We start from the raw sequence: 6,903 nt of genomic DNA, 5'->3' as shown, positions 1-6,903 counted from the left end.
ACTGCTACAAGTAGTTGGCCTTTATATACCCCTTTTAAAAAACATCCATCCAACCCAATGCATGGCCTACAACCAGCCAAGTATGACTTCTTCATTGCCTCAAAACCAATATAGAACCCAACAAACATTTTCTTCCCACCTTCAAAAGTATCTTCACTAAGCTTCACTACACATGTACTCCCTGGATTAGATCTAAGCAACGCATCCTTATAATCTAATATTCTGCCATACTCCAGTTTATGATCACCCATTATCTCATTCAACACAATATTTTTTCCCTCCTACAAATTGTCCTCCCAACATACAATCCCAATTTCTTTCTAATCAACTCCTGAAACTTGAATATTCTCATGTTAGGTTGTTCTTTTATCCTCTCATTGAACCTTTTGGCCAAGAACTTTGAACTACATAGCTTGTTTCTGTTAGTAGGGTCACATTTGTGAACTGGATTGTAGTTCTTGACTACAAAATCCTTAGTCCTAGAATTATAACTAGCAACTAGAAGCCAAGGACAGGATACCTTCTTGCACATAACCCTTACACTTGTAGGTTCATTTACATACTTTTCTATAGAAACCTTTTGTTGAACAACATATTTATGTTACAGCTTCTCTGAAATCTCTCACACTTGCAAATGCAAGTCCAGTTTCCCAAACTATTTTCTTGCAAGTCTTTTCAAAGATTACTCTTATTTTAGTCTTTCTTCTTCTAGCTTTAACTTTCTGTTGAATCTCCCCTTCACCTTCATCGTCAACATCATCTATATCTGTCTCAAAACTAACAGCTTCATGTGAATGGTAATAAGGCTCATCACCACCTATCTTACCTTCTAAACTCTTCTTCTTCCTAGATTCATATTCATCATACCCCACATCTGGCCCTCTCTTACCTAGTTTAACACGTTCTTGTTCAGGAGGCACTTTCTTTCCTCTTCCTTCTCTGTACAGTCCTTCTTTCTGCCCTAAATGCCATGTACTCCTCATGTGTATCACTGCCATAATCAGCTTCTCCTTCTTTAAACAACTCCTCATGCTCTGAATCTGAGCTATTATCAGTGCTGCAACCAGATTCAGATGAGGAGTTTGAACTATCATCAGTAGTAACAGCTGTAGGCACACTGTTATTGGCACTATTTTTAGTAGTTTTGGATGCTTTTTCAGAAGTTCCCAAACCCTAATAGCCCCCAAGTCTTGACCAGATTCCTTCTCAAAAGTAACATTGCTATCACCCCCCACTTGGCTGACATATACTAATAAGAGGGGGGACCACTACAACATCATCAGCCATGTGATCTATTATACCTCCAAAATATTCCCACTTTGAACTCTTCACAAATACCCATAAGGTCCCTATCTACCTTAATTACTACTAAACCAGGACAATTAGTGGTCTAAAATAAATAACAGCAGAAGGACTATTGTACCCAAACTCTTTCACATAACCTAGAAACCCAAAATATGAGAACATATCAACATCGACATCAACACAATCAGTAATCATCCCACCAACATAATCCTCCATTGAAAAGGAATGTAACTTATCCATGGAGATTTTTTCACCATGGAAAAACCTCAGTGTAACAAGTACAAAAGACATTGAAATACCTGAATATAGTAGAAAATAAACTAATTAAGGATTAATAGTTACTATTAGACCCCAACATAAGAAGTCACAATACATGCAACAAGAAAAAACTGAAATTTGGTTATTATTACACCTTAAAAATTGTATTTCTGTTAGTCGATTTTACATTGAAAACGTTACAGTGAAGAAATTTGAAGCAAGTTTAAAACCCTAGTTACAGAGGATATTAAACAAACTAAAACAGAGATAACATTTAGGGTTGATGGATTTACCTCCAAACTACAGAGATAACGTTTGAACTTGATTCTTCAATGATGATAGGCTATAATTACGTATTTTAGTCGCTTACCGCACTCTAATTTATTGCACTTTAATTGAGTTTGAACTTTAATTGCTAGTGTTTTGCACTAATTTCGTATTTTATGCCTTGTAGGAGTGATTCCGAGCTATGTAGATGTTGTGGAGCTAATTCGAGCTATTTGGAGCTTTAAAGTTTGAGTAAAAGCCCAAAGAATTAAGTCGGGATCGAATTCGAAGGTCGAAATTTGAGTATACACATAAAGAGATGGAAGCAAAACGCTTAAGGCCATAAAAGGACTGACCATGGCGTGATGTATATATATCGCGCCAAAAGGAGGACGTTTTTGAGAGGAAAACACAAGCACAGAGCTGCCGTGGAGGCCGGGTTTCATCTTTCTTCCACCAAACTTAGTAATTTTTATGTTTCTTTGTATGATTTGTGTTTTGCTACCATGTCTATGTGGAGCTAAACTTCACGTTCTAGGGTTATGGTTCTTTCATGAGTATTGTTATTCGGATATTGATTTTGATTTCTTAGTTTATCATATTGGTTTATTTATTCAATCCTGCACTTAATTATTTGATTGCTTGATCACCAATTGAATACTATCTACGAATCTAGAGTTGAACTCGAAAGTGGGAATTCTAGATTGCATATAGGATTGAGTAGAGCAAGTTCTTGAATCTGGGCATCGGGGAACGAATTTGCGGTTAGGATAGACATATACCTAATTGCCTTGCTTGGTTGATTTACAGGAATTATAAATGCGTTCTTGTTGATTCTAACTCCATAGACATATAGGCGTTAGATTAGCTTGAATAGGCGAGTAAGAACTCAACAGATTCTTATGAGCAGTATTAACCCTGTCAACCAATAAACTAGATAAATTAATTAGACAATTCAATTGAAGAATACAATAGGAATGTTAGATAGCCCATAACCCTAGATCGTTTTCATTACATTGATATCATAAAAATCTGCTCTTCCTCTGTTTAAAGTTCATTATTTGTATTTATTTATTTAATTAGTATAGAATCAAATACTTCTAGGTTTAATTCTTGTATAGATAATTAGGATAGTCTAATTTAGTTAATAGTTAATCACAAGTCCTCGTGGGAACGATACTCTACTCACTACTTTATTACTTGACGATCACGTGCACTTGCGTGAGTGCGTTTGGCCGCAACAAGTTTTTGGCGCCGTTGCCGGGGACTTAGAAATTAACTATTTTTCTAAATTAGACTTTTACTTTTATCTTTACAAGTTTTTTTTCTTCTCTTTTTGTAAATATTTTAATTTTATAACTATTTGAGTTTTCTCCTAGTGTGTTTCTAGTTCTCTCAATATGACATCTGGGAGGTCTGAATTTGAACATGGGAGTAAGGGTTGGTATTGGGAAGTATATTCTCGATTAGGCGAATATGCGGAACGACGTTGTCTTCTGACAACGTTAGTGAATGATTGGTCTAAGGAGAGAGATGAACTTGCACATAAAATTGATAATTTTTGCTTGGTTGTACATAACTTAGATGCAGATTTGAGCACAAAGGTTGATGCGTGTAACGCCCAACAAATTAATAATGAGTTAGAGCGCATTAGACCTCATTTCAATTATTTTTCCACATTGTGTTTAGATAGTAAGATAGTAATCGAGCCATCTGAGCTATTGAAGGGGTCAAAGAGTGAGGAAGAGAGTGATTAACTCATAAAGTGAATAAAAGTCGGATGTCGATCCCACGAGGACTTGTGATTAACTATTGACTAAATTAGACTATCCTAATTATCTAAAAAAGAATTAAACCTAGAAGTATTTGATTCTAAACTAATTAAATAAAGAATATAAATAATGAACTTTGAACAGAGAAAGAGCAGATTTTTATGATATCAATATAATGAAAACGATCTAGGGTTATGGGCTATCTAACAATCCTATTGTATTCTTCAATTGAATTGACTAACTAATTTATCTAGCTTATTGGTTGACAGGGTTAATATTGCTCATAAGAATCTGTCGAGTTCTTACTCGCCTATTCAAGCTAACCTAACGCCTATATGTCTATGGAGTTAGAATCAACAAGAACGCATTTATAATTCCTGTATGTCAACCAAGCAAGGCAATTAGGTATATGTCTATCCTAACCGCGAATCCGTTCCCTGATGCCCAGGTTCAAGAACTTGCTCTACTCAATCCTATATGCAATCTAGAATTCCCACTTTCGAGTTCAACTCTAGATTCGTAGATAGTATTCAATTGGTGATCAAGCAATCAAATAATTAAGTGCAGGATTGAATAAATAAACTAATATGATAAACTAAGGAATCAAAATCAATATTCGAATAACAATAGTCATGAAAGAACCACAACCCTAGAACGTGAAGCTTAGCTCCACATAGACATGGTAGAAAAACAATAAATCATACAAAGAAACATAAAAATTACTAAGTTTGGTGGAAGAAAGATGAAACCCGGCCTCCACGGCGGCTCCGTGCTTGTGTTTTCCTCTCAAAAACGTCCTCCTTTTGGCGCGATATATATACATCACGCCATGATCAGTCCTTTCATGAGTTAGAGCGCATTAGACCTCATTCCAATCATTTTTCCACATCGTGTTTAGATAGTAAGATAGTAATCGAGCCATCTGAGCCAATGAAGGGGTCAAAGAGTGAGGAAGAGAGTGCCTATATTCTTGAATTTGTTATGCCAAACGGCAAAAATTACATTCCCCATCTAAAGGCCAAGAAGTGCATAGTGAAAAAATTATTACTTGGCCTGATTATCATTATAGCCCCACCAAAGGAGCATAGCCGCAGACTGGATGTCATGTTAGGGGTAAAATTTATAAGTTCAAGGTCGAGGAAAAAGTGGTTTACGTCGTGCTGCAACATTAAATTAGGCGCTTGTTGGGAGGCAACCCAACTTTACTGCTTTTTTTTATTTATGTCTATTTTATTATTTTTGTAGTGTTGTTTTATTGTGTAGGATTTTGAGCATAGGGAGCAAAGCCACAGGAAGTGTGCAAAAGTGAGCCATGTGGTTAGAACTTAGTGTGGGGTGACCGCACAAAGGATCGTACCTGGGAGAAGTTTGAGTATCCCGTGAGCTGCTAATGCTTCGGCCTTTGGCCTACCAGGGAGTCTCTTTTACCCTCTTGTTATTTTTAGTGTGCATTGAGGATATTGCACAATTTTAAGCGTGGGGTGAGGAGATTGTCTGGGTGATTTTCTGTGCTATGTTAGCTTAGTTATAGTACTTGTTCTTAGTGTAGTAAATTTTTTTTGAAAAAAAAACAAAAAAATGAAAAAAAACGAAAATTTGGACTTTCCGAAGATGGATTTTGTGGCAGCTTTCTTGAGGGATTAAGGTCCAATAAAAATGAAAAAGGGTGAAAAATGGAAAAATCCAAATTGTGTCTTTAATTTTTTTAGGTAGTCAATAATCCCCATGNTAGTTTAATATTTTATTATCTTTGTTGACATGGCTTCTTGGAATGAGAATTGGTCGAATATTGGTTATTCTTATTATGATGATCCTTGTCCATACTGTGGAGGACCTCACTGGTGGAAAAATTGTCAGAATGTTCCCGGGAGCGAGTTGTGCGCACAATCTCAATCCTTTGAGAGGAATATTTGTCATATATGTGGTGGTCAAGATGGCCATTGGGATGGTTGTCCTAATTCTTATTATCCTTCTCAGAGCTCTTATTATGATCTTTCTTATAATGTTTGTGAGTTTGATAGGGGCAATGAAGTACAGGATATGGAACGTGATGCATATTTTAGGGATATTCTGAGGCAAGTAATAGAGCAACATGATGAACTTAGAAAAGATATGAAAAGAATGAGGGCAACAATCACAAGAATGAAGGCCAGTATGGAAGAATTAAATGAAGAGAGCGAGCACTATCAAGAGGAAAATTTTGAAAAAGAGGAGATTTTGAGTCAAACTTGGCTGGTGGAACAAGCTGAAAGATTGGAAATATATGAGGCTCAACGTGAGAAAATTACAGATGGGATACAAGACCTAATAGAAGGAAGAGCTAAACTGGGATAAGAGATCGAAAAATTTGGCACTGCTATTCACGACTTGGATGCAGAAATGAGTGCAAAGGTTGATGCATGTAACGCCCAACAATTTAGTGATAAGTTGTGTGAAGCTGAAAAAGATCTTCTAGACCAAATTGAGGAGCTAAAACGAGAATACCAATTATTAGACCAAAATATTATTAATGATGCCAAGGTTGACGAAGAGTGCGAAATTGAGGATGTCAAAAATAATACAATTTTGGAGTTAGAGCGTATTGGACCTCATTCTAAACATTTTTCAACATTGTGTTTGGTTGGTGACATGGGAATTGATCCATTCGAGCATATAGAGGAGTCAATGGATGAGGAACAAAGTGTTTATCTTCTGAAATTTGCGATGCCAAGGAGACAAAACGACATTCCTCACTTAAGGGCCAAGAAGTGCAAGATGCGACATCTATTGCTTGGTTCCTTTATTTTCACACCACCCCCTCATGAACGTGACAGAAAAATTGATGCAAAATTGGGGGCGCAATTTATATCCTCAAAGTGGAAGGAAAAGTAGTGAAAGTGAAGGCGTCGTGCCGCGACGTTAAATCAAGCGCTTGTTGGGAGGCAACCCAATTCCATTTTTTTTCTTTTTCTTTGTTTACTTTTTTTATATTTTATTGTGTTACATTTTTTTATTGTATTATTTTTTTTGTAGTATTATTTTTGTATTTTGTAGGAGTAAGAGCATGGAGTCAAAGCCAGTAGGCGAGTGCAAAAGCGAGCATGTATTTGAAACTGAGTGTGAGGTACCCGCACAAGGGATCATACGTGGGAGAAGTCTGAGTATCCCGTGAGCTGCTAATTCTTCGGCCTTTGGCCTACCAGGGAGTCTCTTTTACCCTCTAATTATTTATAGTGTGCATTGAGGACATTGCACAATTTTAAGTGTGGGGTGAGGAGATTATCTGAGTGACTTTCTGTGCTATTTTAGTTGTGTTAGTTTA

This window comes from Nicotiana attenuata, unplaced genomic scaffold (assembly GCF_001879085.1).
Source record: "Nicotiana attenuata strain UT unplaced genomic scaffold, NIATTr2, whole genome shotgun sequence".
Lineage (NCBI taxonomy): Eukaryota > Viridiplantae > Streptophyta > Magnoliopsida > Solanales > Solanaceae > Nicotiana > Nicotiana attenuata.
This window is presented reverse-complemented; position numbering follows the sequence as displayed.